Source organism: Etheostoma spectabile, chromosome 5 (genome assembly GCF_008692095.1).
Source record: "Etheostoma spectabile isolate EspeVRDwgs_2016 chromosome 5, UIUC_Espe_1.0, whole genome shotgun sequence".
NCBI classification, from domain to species: domain Eukaryota; kingdom Metazoa; phylum Chordata; class Actinopteri; order Perciformes; family Percidae; genus Etheostoma; species Etheostoma spectabile.
The window spans coordinates 9,506,254-9,519,904 of NC_045737.1; the positions used below are offsets into that span (position 1 = coordinate 9,506,254).

Here is a 13,651-nt window from a genome sequence, read left to right on the forward strand (position 1 = left end):
AAAGATGGTGAAACACACAACCTTTGCTATTTAAAAGAAGGAACAGAATAAATAAACAGCAGCTGCAGTGTAATTTATAATGTTAATCCAAGAAATAAGGGTTGTGCTTCCAGCACTTTAGATGTCTGTATCTGGTGTCTTAAACTGGCAATATCATGTTAACACACTGGTCAGGAAGATTTACGGTTTTGAACAGTGTCAGTAGGTAAAACATTGAAGACAAAGTTTGACATTATAATGGACTGAGACTTGTAAATGTAGGACATTGAAACATCCTGTGTGGAAACATTAGTGTATTCAGCATTTTAGACTTCAAAGCCTTCACATTATCCTTTCTAACAGCGCTGATTTATTGCCAAATTTCCTATCCTCTGAAATAGGGCTGGGCAATTTATCGATATTATATCAATATCGTGAAATGAGACTAGATATTGTCTTAGATTTTGGATATTGTAATATCATGATATGACATAAGTGTTGTCTTTTCCTGGTTTTAAAGGCTGCATTACAGTAAAGCGATGTACTTTTCTGAACTTACCAGACTGTTCTAGCTGTTATTTTCCTTTTTGCCACTTAGACTTTATGTCCGCATTACTGATGATTATTTATCTGAAATCTAAGTGTGAAGGTATTTTGTTAAAGCACCAATTGTCAACCCTAGAATATCGCCACAATATCGATATTGTGGTATTTGGTCAAGAATATCGTGATATCTGATTTTCTCCCTATTGCCCAGCCCTACTCTGAAAGCACAGGGGAGATTTAGGCACAGGTAGTAAAAGGGAGATGATGGGTTTGTGGAGAAGATAGAAGAGAGTAGATCAAAACTTCCACAGCTCGTCTATGTTATTCATTTTCATTTTAACAGGCACAATGTAGGCATTGTTACATTCAAACAAAGTGCAACCGATGCCAGGCCTTGTCCCTAGTTAAACTTTGAAGAATTAAAAGACATAATACAACAGTAATAAACCAGCTAATTCTAATAATAAACATCAGCTCTTCTTACTGGGCCTCTTCCTACCTCAGTCACACTGTTTCCTGTTAATGGTAGACCATCTTGCACAAACACAGAATCACCACCAAATGAACTTGCCGGTGACTTGAAGCTCAGTATCACACAAATGACCTCTGAATCCACAAGAGGAGCCTGCACTGTATCACTGTGACATCCTGATGTTCTATTTTTATGAGTTCTTAGGAACATCATCCTCCTAAAACTTTGGGTGGTCTCCTCTGTGTCCCCACCCTATTAAGAATTTTGTTAAATCACTGATTTTCTTGTTTTGATCAGACTGGCAGCACTGGCACTGAATGAGCATGTGACTATTCAAAGAGATTTTCTACAGAACTATCACTTAATCTATATTGATTGTATTGCGAAATGGTACTAAATAGACCGCACGTGAGCCCCTGTGCCCATGTATGGTGTGAACTTTTTCTATTCCAGAGGACAGTGTGACGAATGACGACAGAATGGACCCACACTAAGGCTCACCACAGTTTTATTTGAATAAGCACAGGGGAAAATACTCGTAGGGAGAGGCAGGATGGTGAGTACAGGGAAGGTAGGATAGGCAGGCGAGGGAAGCACAGGGAGACGTGGGAGACCGGAGCGAAGGAAGCCGAGGAGGAGACACTGAGGCACAGAGATTCAGGGAGCCGATGAGAGGAAGACCGAAGCAGAGGCAGGGTGAAGCGAGGAGCCGTGAGCCGTAACTGAGAACTTGGAGCTTAAGTCACCCATGTGGCAGAAACAACGATCAAGCTAAGATGATGAGAAGATCCGGGGTTTAAATACAGAGCTTGATTGTAGTTGATGTCAGGCAGGTGCGAACGGCGGGAGAGGTGATGAGCAGATGAACAACAGGTGTGCGCAGTCAGCTGGCTGGTGAAGGTAGGCGGGGGCGAGTGGAGCCAAACAGAGAAAGGAAGAAGTGGAGCCAACAGTAAAACAGACAGGGCAAAACAAACCAAAAAAAGAAACAACAAAACAAATACTCACAGCCAGCCAGCCCCAACCATCACAGACAGCAATGTATCAAAGGTTAGTGGTGTCCACGCCCCTAAAAGAACAAAAAAGAGGACGAAATGTAAAGTTAATAGTTATGCTAACGGCTCTCTGAGACTGTATTTAGGGACAGTGGTGCTTTGAGCTAAACACTAGTTTTAGCACAGGGGTGGGCAATTAATTTTCCCAAGGGACCACAGGAGAAACACGGACTGTTGTGGAGGGCCAGACCATTAGGCTAAATGATTTAGGCTAAGTAATTAATTATTTTATAATTAGTTATTATCAATTAATTGTATCGCTTAATAAAAATCAAACTGTAAGGCAATTGATAGATATAATTGGTAAGGGCACAAATGTTATGATTACGACATGAAAAAAAGTGAAGCAGACATAGTACAAAATGCAATTATGTCACTATTTAATTATCTTCTATGAATGCAGTTGTGACCAAAATGTGCATGTTTTTTGCCATTTTTCAAAGAACAGCATTCAATTTACTTTACAAAGTGCTCTTACTATTTCATTTGTAGCCTTGCTACAGAATTTTCTTTTTTAAACTTTTTTCTTAGAACATGAAAAAGTGAAGCAGACAAAACAAAATGCCAACATGATGTCACTATATTGCATTTCATGTGCAAATAAAGACCTTGCCTTGCAGTTTGGTGTTTTGGTGTTTAGTTCATTCATTAGTGCAGTCACATCAATGGCAAATGCAAGATCAGCCAGCCAGTTTACATCTGAGAGCTCTGGGATGTCTTTGCCTTTAATATCACAAAACTCGAATCTCTGCTCTCAGGTCCCATACTCTTTTAAGCACCTTGCCCAGGCAGCGGTGTGGTAGCCTATGTCACCATGTTCAGTTTCGTGGTCTTCAAAAGTGACACAAACTGCCTGTGATTTAATGCTCTTGCTAACTGTTAACTGTAAGTTAACTCTTTTAGTTACAACATCAATAACATGGTTCAGTTTTAGCACTGACTTACACAACACCTGCTGATGTATAATACAGTGCAAAATTACTAATTTCTGTTCTGAAACTTCAGACTTTAGTCACTTTATCTTGCATCCGCTTCCAAAGTCCCACAATTTTTCCTGTCAGATTCAGACACCATCGGTTGTAACACATGCCAGTCTGTTCCTTTTAAGTTCCATTTTGTCAAAACATTTACCTCAGTGAACAAATCACTTCCCGTCGTAGTTCCTTTCATTGACCGCATTGCTGCCAGATCATCCGTTATCTCAAAGTCTTTTGTTATTCCACGTACAAAAATTAGTTACTGGGCTGTGTCGCGGACATCAAATCTTTTGTCCAGTGCCAAGGGGAAAAGTTTGAAATTGTCTACCTTGCATTGCAGCTGAAGCTCCAGGTTTCTTGCGATGTCCTCAATCCTTCTTGTTACAGTTCACCTGACAAGCGGCCCGTTCTCAAACGTCTCTTTTTTCTCTGGGTAAATTAGCGCAGCAGAGTCCACCAAACACTCTTTAATAAATTCCCCTTCAGAAAATGGCTTACTGTTTTTGGCGAAGCTGGACTTAACTGCTGCATCCCTGGATGTTCAACGCTTAGTAAAAAAGCCTTGTTGCTTTTGCAGTTTGACTATGCATTTGCACTGAAAAAGCAAAAAAAAAAGCAACAAAAAAAGACAGTAGACTTCAAAATAAAAGCAATGCAATTGTGTTCCATGCATGATGTACACTTATTTACGTTTGATTGATAACTTCACGTTGACCTCACGCGGGCTGGTTAGGGCCGCCCAAAGGGCCAGATGTAGCTCTCGGGCCGTACAATGCCCAGGTCTACTTTGGCATGCTAACATGCTCACAGTGACAATGCTAACATGCTGATGTTGAGCGGGTTTAATGTTTACCATGTTCACCTCTTATTTTAGTGTGTTAGCATCCTAACATTTGCTAACTAGAAGGGCCATCAGAGATTGCGGACCTCTGCCAAAGCCATTTCCTATCTCAATTATAAATATAGAACTGCAAGCAGTTATGACAGGGTCCAAGCCTCCCCGGCGCGAGTCACCCCCGACAACCGGGGAGCATGCGAAAGTGGAACCAAAAGTGTAACGGTGGGGATGCAAACATCAGGAACTATTGCAAGGTGTGAGCTGCAAGGTTTGTAGCACATTGCCATTGCACATATCCTATTTACATTGATTGTGTTAAGTTTCGTGCAGATTGGCTGCATGGCCTAGGAGGAGTTAGAAAAAGTTGGTCGTATACATTACGCAATATTGAGAAAAACGTCTTAGCCGAAAAGGGGGTGTGGCCTATATAATCAGATTCAGCTTGATTCAACAAACACATGCTTGTAAAGTGTGCCGTCTATAAAGTGGGAGTTATAGGCAAAAACACGTTTGACGTCATTAGCGGCACCTAGGGGTCCACATGTGTGCATTTTGGTTTGTGAGGTCCCTGAACTATTGTAAATCTGCCCTGTAAATTGTTGTTGTTGAAAGTAGTTCACATTAGTGTAAGTGATTAATCCAAAAGTGGGTTTAATGTGCAATGTACGGTTTGAAAGTTATAGGGCCAAACGCGGAAGATGGAAGTGGGTGAATTTTTGTGTCGAGGTCCTTGCATTGTTCTGGACCAGTTCTGAAAACGGCACCTCCCACCATGCACGGGTACTTCCATTAAACAGGGAAACCGCATGCAAGGTATTGTGAAGGTGTGCAGCAAATTGTTGGCACACCTTAATGACCTCCACGACCTTACAAGGCCAGATCATTGAAAGGCGAGAGCCTCCTGGTGATCCAGTCATCCTTGTGGGATCAATTCAGGCTGATGCCATCCGGGCGCAGGTATAGTCTGCCACAATGCAACAACAGACTAAAAGGTCATTCATCCCGGCGGTTATTACCATGGTTAATATACTCTGTAAATTAATTAATTTAATTATGCTGTACTGTGTTGTGTTTATTGTTGTGGGTTGATAAATATTGTTACTGCGCTGTAATTCAAATTGCCCTTGGGGATAATAAAGTTACCTTGAACCTGAACCTTGAACCTTGCACGGTTTAGGCTGTAGAAACTGTTTTAGAGGTGGAAAAATAAGAATCCTTAGGAAAACAATAGGATTCCACTGCTCCGCTGGATCTGGGAACTGCGTAGCCTTGCAAACGCGGTTCCCAGCCCCCTCGAGCTTGGACCCTTAATAATTTGTGTATCCACCTCTTGATTCAGATTCACCCGGAAATTTAATGAGTTCTTCTTTTGCATGTGCCACACCCTTCCACCAAGTTTCATAAAATTTGGGCCAGTACGTTTTCCGAAATCCTGCTGACCAACAGACCTAACCAAACCTGAACCGTAACCTAGGTAATTAGCACTAAATGTTAAGTACAGCTGAGATGAGGATGAGGAGCCGTGGCTGGTTGTCATAGCAGGAAACTGCCATGACCTAACGCGACACACACCGAACATTGGAAGCCATGTTGTTTTTGATTCTCTATGTGTTGCCACAGACATAAGGCAAATTAGTTTCTAATAAACCTTGAGGCAGTAAAAAAAAAAAAGCTGGGTAAATTATTTACCGGTAAACACGGCAGGTTTGTTCAGGACACCCCCCGCCCCCGTCTGTTGCTAGCCCCGTCTCTGACCAATCAGTAGTCTGCAGGTTTTCACGTCACCTTTTGGTATTGCCTCAGCTCGCTTGGAACCTCAACTGAGGTAGTGCTACAAAAAGTACCTGTTAACAGGTACCAGCGATTTTTTTTTTTTTTAGTAAGGGAAAACCAAAAAAGTAGAGTCAAGGCGAGTTGAGTAGATACCATGCAGTGGAAAAACGCAAATGTTTGGTTTTAGAAGTGTCACTGGATGAGTGAAACATTTGAGCTGCTGGTGGCTTTAAAGAAAAATTCAGGGAGGGAGAGAAAACATAGAGTAGAGAAGACAATTTGACATTGAGAGAAAAAGACTACCAAAAAAAAAAAGAACATAAGGCCAAAGTAGTGAAGCTGTGGCAGCGATGTGAGGCGAATGTCCACTCAACATCTTCAGGTTCACTAGTGGAGGGTGAAAACAGCTGTGTGGCCTGCCGGGACAGCGGACAGAAATGACAAGTATTTTATGAGATCTTTTGAAGATGGCGGCCTTATTACAGTGGGTCTACGTCTTCGAAACAGCCCAGTGAAGATTTAGCACCTCATAACCTTCTGGTTTTTCAGAGCACCACAAGAATTGTGTTTGTGTGTGTGTTTGTGTAAGTGTGTGTGAAAGAGAGTGTATAAGTGTGCGTGCGTGCGAGAATCTCCAAGGCAACAAGCAAAGTTTGATGAGTTTGGGGTGGCGGCTTGGATTTTTGACACATTAACTAAATGTTCAAAAACGTCCACATTTGCAGTGGCTCAGCCCCGCTCTGTGACGTTGTGCCAAAATGCGATCCAAATGAGGAATGTTTTATTACATCTGAAGCCTCGCTGTGATTCCAAAGAGTGACAGACAAGAAGCAACAGAGGGGAAACTGTGTGCATACTTTACTGGTGACCAATGAATCCATCCTGTATTTCTCCCAGACAGAAGAAAACTCGTCAACATCTTAAAAAGCCTCCCACTTGAAAGAAAATATGATGTAATGGTTTGTTGCACCTCTATATTGCAGAGCTTCTGGGATGGCATTAAGGTGCAAATGCATACTCATTTTTGACTGTAAACAGGTTTTAGAAGCTGCGTTAGATGTGAGATTATTATCAGCCCCTTACTCAAGATTGAAGTACCAGATGTTCTTTTCCTGGGTAATTTCCATCAGCTTCTTTGAGAGGATCCCCTGGTACTCCTAGGGCAGCTGGGATATATAGGCTTACATATGTTCTGTGGTCTCCTCCTAGTCGGTTATGCTCAAAGGGAGGCACCCAGAGGTTATGCTTACCTCGTGCCATGAACTATCTTAACTGTCACCTGTCAGTGCAGAGGGAGACCAGTTAGGAATCTGAGGTCATCCCCCATTGCTGAACCCCTCAACTGTTCATGAAATATGAAATCTGACAACCGATATGAATGCTGATGCTCATGCAATTTGCACTCTGATCTGATGTTGCTCATTTTAATGATGTCTCATTTTCCTTCTTCTTTTTCTACTCTTTTTTTCTTCAGGTGCACTTGGGTTCCGTGGAGCTCCAGCCAGCTCCAGACCCTCTAGAGCTAAACCGGGAGATGATTTGCCAGTCCCTAAAGCGCAGTACAGGTCTGAAGTCAAAAAACCACCAGCTGTTAGAGGAGAGCCGTAGATTGAAACAGGAGCACCAGATAATACTCAACAGTAAGGATGAGGAGAAAAGCAGCCCTGTGTTTTCTGCTGATGGATTTAAATGTGTGTTTTTTTAAAGAATATGTGATGAAGAGCAAATGTCAAGATTGAATGGAAAATACCCAGAGAGACTGCTTTTTAAGTTGCGCTGCCAGCTGTTTTTATGTACAGCAATACCCCAGTATGACATCACTGGTCGCCTATTTGGGAGAAAAACGGGCTCCACCCAATGTTGCAAACTGGGCTTCGGATTTCTAGGAACTAATTTCAAATGATTCACTTGTATGTCTTTCATTTATATATCGCTGCTCTTCATCAGCATAATTCCTTTTAGCAAATTTCTCCCAGAAGGCAAACAAACAACAACCTTGAAGCTTTTAAAACATGCATTTGTCACATGTGTGCCCATGTGCAAGTGGGAGTCCATTTTCCTGCATGTATGTTTTTGTTTTAATTGTGGTCTTGTTATGTACTTTCAGTATTATATTGTACTGTCTACAAACTGATCGATTGGTATTAAATGTATGTGTTTGTATGCACCTGTTGTCAGTACTTTTTGCCCAAAACTAATTTTCTTTGGGACAATAAAGTTTATCTTATCTTATCTTTTCTTTTCTCAACAGGCTGGAGCAGCAAGTTGAGGATAAGGAGATGTTGGAGGGGGCGCTGTACTCACGTTTTGTCATGGTGCTGAATGAGAAGAAGGCCAAGATCAGATGCCTGCAGGATGCTCTCCGCCAGCTCCAACAGCAGAGAGAGGAGGACGGGACACAAAGGTCAGCAGACTTTGCATAACTTCAACTAATCTGTGATGCTCTGGTATAACTTATAAATGCAGGTGAACCAGTGAAATACGTTTTATTCTATCTGTGTGTGTTCACATATTTTCACAGTTTTTATACACAGTACCTGTTATAGTCCAGATTGACGACGATTTATTTAGGGGATTACTCCGGTGCCGCTGGCAGATTGGTTGGATGTCGCTCACCTTCCGCTTTCTTTTGTGTTGGCATTCTAAACTCTGGTGGATTTATGAGGACTATGGTTAACTAGCTAGACTATCTGTCCAATCTGAGTTTTCTGTTGTACGACTCAAAACTACTGAACGAGCACCTGCCACCAAAACAAGTTCCTTGTTGAGGCTGTTTTGCAGAGGCACCATCATTTCCTTGGCGCATAGCACTGCCCAAATCAATTGTGATTGGTTTAAAGCAGTGCTGTTAGTTAAACGCGTTATTAACAGCGTTAACGCAAACCCATTTAAACGACATCAATTTTTTATGCAAGATTAACATTCTTTTTAGCCTTGCAAACTTTGTGTTTTTTTTCATGCTGTTGCAACTAGTAACGTTAGGAAAACTACAACACCACACCGGATCTAGCTTGACCAGAAACAAAACAACAGGCACACCACATACACATGTTTGGGCTTGCAATCCATTAACTTTACGTTTTGAGTGGCTGTCGAGTGTGAGATGCCGAAATGGATGCCAATAAGATTCTGAATAGAAAGTTTACTTTTTAAAAGTTGCCAAATGGTTCCATTGACAAGACCAAAGTGATCTGCGTGTTTTGTGTTGAACTGAGCTATCATTGCAGCACGTCCGGTCTGAAATACCACCTGATGGCCAAGCACACAACTGATGCGAATTCTCCACCCCTTTTGTAGTATTTCTTTCACCCTTTTATTGATGGAAAGTGTTACACTGTGTGAGAGATTATTTGCTCTAAGTGAGAATGTTACGTGTGACATTGAACACTACAGTATGCCATATGCCAATGTTGTTTTGCACAAAGCAAGCCGATCCACTTAGCCATGTTGATAAGAGCATTAAAATAAAAATAATAGGACAAAAAGAAATCAAAGGAAATTTAGAATAGATAAAAATGTACAATTGTGATTAATTGCGAGTTAACTATGACATTAATGCAATTAATCACGATTAAATATTTTAATTTTTGACAGCACTAGTTTAAAGAAATGCCAATACACCACAGCACTTTTTCTCACATTCAAACTGCACACATTTTGTAGTCATTCAAAACGCTGTGGTAATAAATAAATATTTTAATCTCAGATGTTATTAAATAGTTCCTAAATAAACCTAGTTTATTCTTTATAGCACATATATTCTTGATATAGCATCTATAGTCTATCTTTATTCCAGTGTTGTCATCTAGAAGCTTTGCAGAAATTGGTCTACATCAGTGCATGTGGCAATCAATTTAGCTCATTTACTGTTAAGCAGTGAGGATTTAGTTTTAGTATTGCTTTAGTTGCATACTTGCAGGTTTTATTTCCAAGCAGCTCAGCACAGTGCTGTCAAATCTGTGTTTACCACACCTTTGGCTTTTGCAGAACACAGACGGTTGCTAATTTGTGTTATTACATCTTCCATCATTGCAGGCCACAGTTTATGGATGGAAGATTTAACTCATAATCACTGCGTATGTTTCTGGCCTTGTGGTTCAATAATATAATACTTCAATACTTCATATTATATAATAATAGTAAAAATATTAAAATTATATATATATATATATATATATATATATATATATATATATATATATATATAATAATATATATATATATAATATATAATAATGAGGTTGAAAGGTGATTACTCATAGGTTTTATAAGTATAGTAAAATGAGTTGCTGAATTTTCTAGAGCATATTTACACCGTAACTCGTTTTTTCTGCTTTGTTCTACACACACTCCCTCACACACACAGTTTGTTCTATATGAAACATGTTCTCTTCTTCTCTCAAATTTATGTCATTTCCTTTAGTGACAATAACACAACTCACTGTAAAGACGACAGTCAGGACACAAGACAGGAGGCAGTCGGGAGCATCCATTCATCTCAAGAGCCGACTATTCTCATCACAGGTGTGTGTGTGTGTGTAATGTTAAGAGTGCAGCTTTTTTTTTTTTTTTTTTTACTTTTTATTGGGAAAACTGCTCCTAAGCCAATAGATATTTTCCCCTAACTCAGAATAAATAATTGTGTATTACAAATTAACAACATTTATAAGGGGGAAAAAAAACGATTTTTTTCTTCTTTGCCTGCGTCAGAATATGTCGCAAAATCAATGACAGCAAGACTGGAACATCTCCTTGCCCTCTAATTACTGAGAATTAAATAACAAAGGCTTTTCTCTCAGGGTAAGGCAGAGCTTAACAAATGCAATTCATAACATGATGGGAATTGGAAGGTTGCTGTGTATTTGTGAGTATAAACTGAAGGATCATTTTGGCTCAGGTGACAGGATTATGTTTCATAAAGTAATTTTAAAATTTGGACAGATTACTGATCTCTGACTTTCTTGTAGGTCACCTTTATAGAAATGTACTGTTACCATGACACACCATCAGCGCATTGTGCTCCAATATTCCATACACTTACACATGCACCATGGTTTGGTGGATCTGGGTGTGCAAGTATTGAACATGGCAAATGTTTGCCCATTCCCGTTACTCCTTGTTATGTCATAGGTCACAATGTGACTCAGTATTGTTGCAGACTGTAAATGAGACTCTTTTAGAGATTTTGCTTTCCTCAAACTGATTTTACTGTCTAATAAAGTTGACAGTTGAATGTAATTGATCATGTTAGCAGGGAGTTTTACCATAAACTTAAAAGCACACACATGCAGAGAGTTTACCCTCGGGTAGCCAGGTTCTAGGAAACACTTGCCAGTGAGTCATGAACCCACCCAGCGAAGTCTGCTTTGATTGCGGCAACGCGGCTGGCCACGAGGTGGTCTTCCCCTTCCTGTGTCATGCAGTGATGTCACATGTCTTGAGTCATACCCCCCTGTACTAGATTCTGTTGGGATAACCCACTGATCACTCTCTCTCAATGGCTGTTTGTGTGTTCAGAGCCAAACTCAACACATTAACATTATGGGTGTGTTTCAAAGGTTTTTGTAGTATTCACACTAACTCAGCTGTCCAACAAATCCATCCCTGGGTGGTGTCTCTTTTGGCCATCACTTGGCTGTGGTGGAAACAAGCCATCCCTTCATGTCAATAGTTGTCACTACACTATGCTAATGTATGCCTAATGCATTGTTATTCCATCTTGTTTATATTGTGCGGCCTTAATCTTGTAACCCCAGCAACTAATCAATTCGTGGCAACCTTCATAGGGATCTAATGACATTAAAACATACGACCTAGGGCAATATCTTGTTTACAAATACACTTTTGCAATTCAGTCCCCACCCATTTAGCTGTTGCAAAATTTGACCTAGATCAGTGCTCAATAGCAAATTGATGTTTTATTTGCATTTAGAAATCTACCCAAACTTTACCCTTTGAATTGATTGGCCCCATTGAACCCTCGTGACTAGGGGTGTGTTTTCATATTACCTAATAAGAAAGAGTGATGGCAGGGTAGAATTGGAGACAAAAGAAGAAACCCTTTGACGTGTTCCCTCTAGTTTAGCATCTGATAGTGACAACATAAGGACGCATATCACTCACAATGGTGAGACTGAAGCTAGAAGAGATAAAGATGAAATAAGGGGAATGAAAGGAGAGGAGGGGGACAGTGTGACTCAAGGGATGAAGGAGTGTCTGAGAGAGAAGAAGAAAATTGATAAAAACTGATGGAAGGGGCCCTTTTAACATCCAGATGGACTGTAATGTCAGACTTTCTAAAATATTGTTTTATTTTTTATTTGCACAGTACAAACAAGACAATACAGTCAAACAACGCAAAACAAAAAAGAGAAAGGGGGGGTTGCAGAATATTTTACAGAATCTGTAGTACATTTTTATATTTATTCCACATGTAATGTCAGACTTGAATCACTCTTCAGTCATTTTACTGTGGATATCAACAGCGTTCATTCTTTCAAGTGTTATCTCCCGATCAAACAGCTAATAAAGTATTCTAAGTACCAGTAGTTTTTATCTCACACAACGGCTCAATCTGTCAATCTTTGAATTTGAATGGGCTATCAGCAGTGTTAAAGGGCAAACTGGTGTGTTTGTTTGTATGTAAACCATCCTATGACTGAGCTTGTGTGGAATGCCAGATCTCTATTCCCGATAAAGGTCACTGGTCTTTTGGGTGTGAAGTTGTCCGGGGTTAACAGAGGTTATCTGAAGCAGTTTGTCCTGAGACAACCACAAATGTGCCACAAATGTGTCACTGAAGGAGAATTGGTTTAAGCAATGGAGATGGAGAATTTCGGCTTCAGTAATGAAACCAAAAATCTCAAGAATTTGGAACAAGACAAGACATCAGCATGCAAGCATTAAGAAAGAGGCCATCAATTTGTTTAGAGTTTTTTGAGGAACTTGGAGTCCAAAAGTTAGAAGACAAAATATAATTAGCATCTACAATAGTACCTTTGATTTACAGTAGACATTATTTTTATTTTTTCATTAGTGACATAATTTATTAAAGATGCATAGCAACAATATTGATGTAGTAAGACCCCCAGTATCAGAGGTGGTTTTCTGAACAGTTCTATGTTTGTACATCTATATCTATGTGTTGTCTGCAGGCCGTAATCTGGTGTGCAATGGCATTCCTCAGGACCGGACCTTTTCTGATGAGGAAGATGAACAACCGAGCCAGAAGCGTAGATTGTGTCACCCTGTAAGCTCGGAACCTTCCTAGCAGGAATAAAACCACAGGTTGGTCAGATAACCAAGCAACCAATCAATGACCCGTATTTTGTATCATAGTTGTTCTGGCCACTGCTTCTTCTAGAGGACCCAAATGTTTTTGTTCCTAGCTGTTCTGTGGATCATTTTTTCACATACAGTAGCAGTACAACACTTATCATAAGAGAGATTAGATGTAACAACAAGATTATATATTACAGATCTTCTATTAAGATAGTGTCAACATAACACACAGTCCAGTCCTGTGTTCTCTCAGTTAGAGAATAAGCTGTTCCGTGTGGCCTGTGGCTCCAAACCAGAGTTTAACAAATAATTTCAAGCTTTGTTTTATGGCACTGTAAAACATTGCTGTCATTTCCCTACTTTTTTATTTTTTCCGTTTTCTGCACTCAGACAAACTTCTTAAAAAACACTGCAGTAACTAAATAATAAACGTGTACACTTCCCAGAATCCAACAGTGTCAGCTCTGGGCTCTTGCACATTTATGCATAAATATCTGGTTTTATCGATGTATTGATTGTACTGATTACCCATTAGCGACATACAGTACAGTACTCCTCATGCTGCCTCTGACCACAGCACTGGTTTCAGATCTTCAGATCTCCTCCTAATTAACAGGGCATACAAAACGGGCTTGTACTAAAAAAATAAAAAAATAAAATCAATACAAATGTACTTTTTTATATTCTATCCATGGCATTTAACTTCTTAAATTCTTCTGATTTATCCTTG

At 40.0% G+C, this 13,651-nt stretch overlaps 1 pseudogene; it reads left to right on the forward strand.

The window, feature by feature from the left end:
- The window catches only part of LOC116689365 (DNA repair protein XRCC4-like), a 27,082-nt pseudogene extending 14,163 nt beyond the window's left edge, over positions 1–12,919 (forward strand).
- Positions 12,920–13,651: the final 732 nt, after the last annotated feature.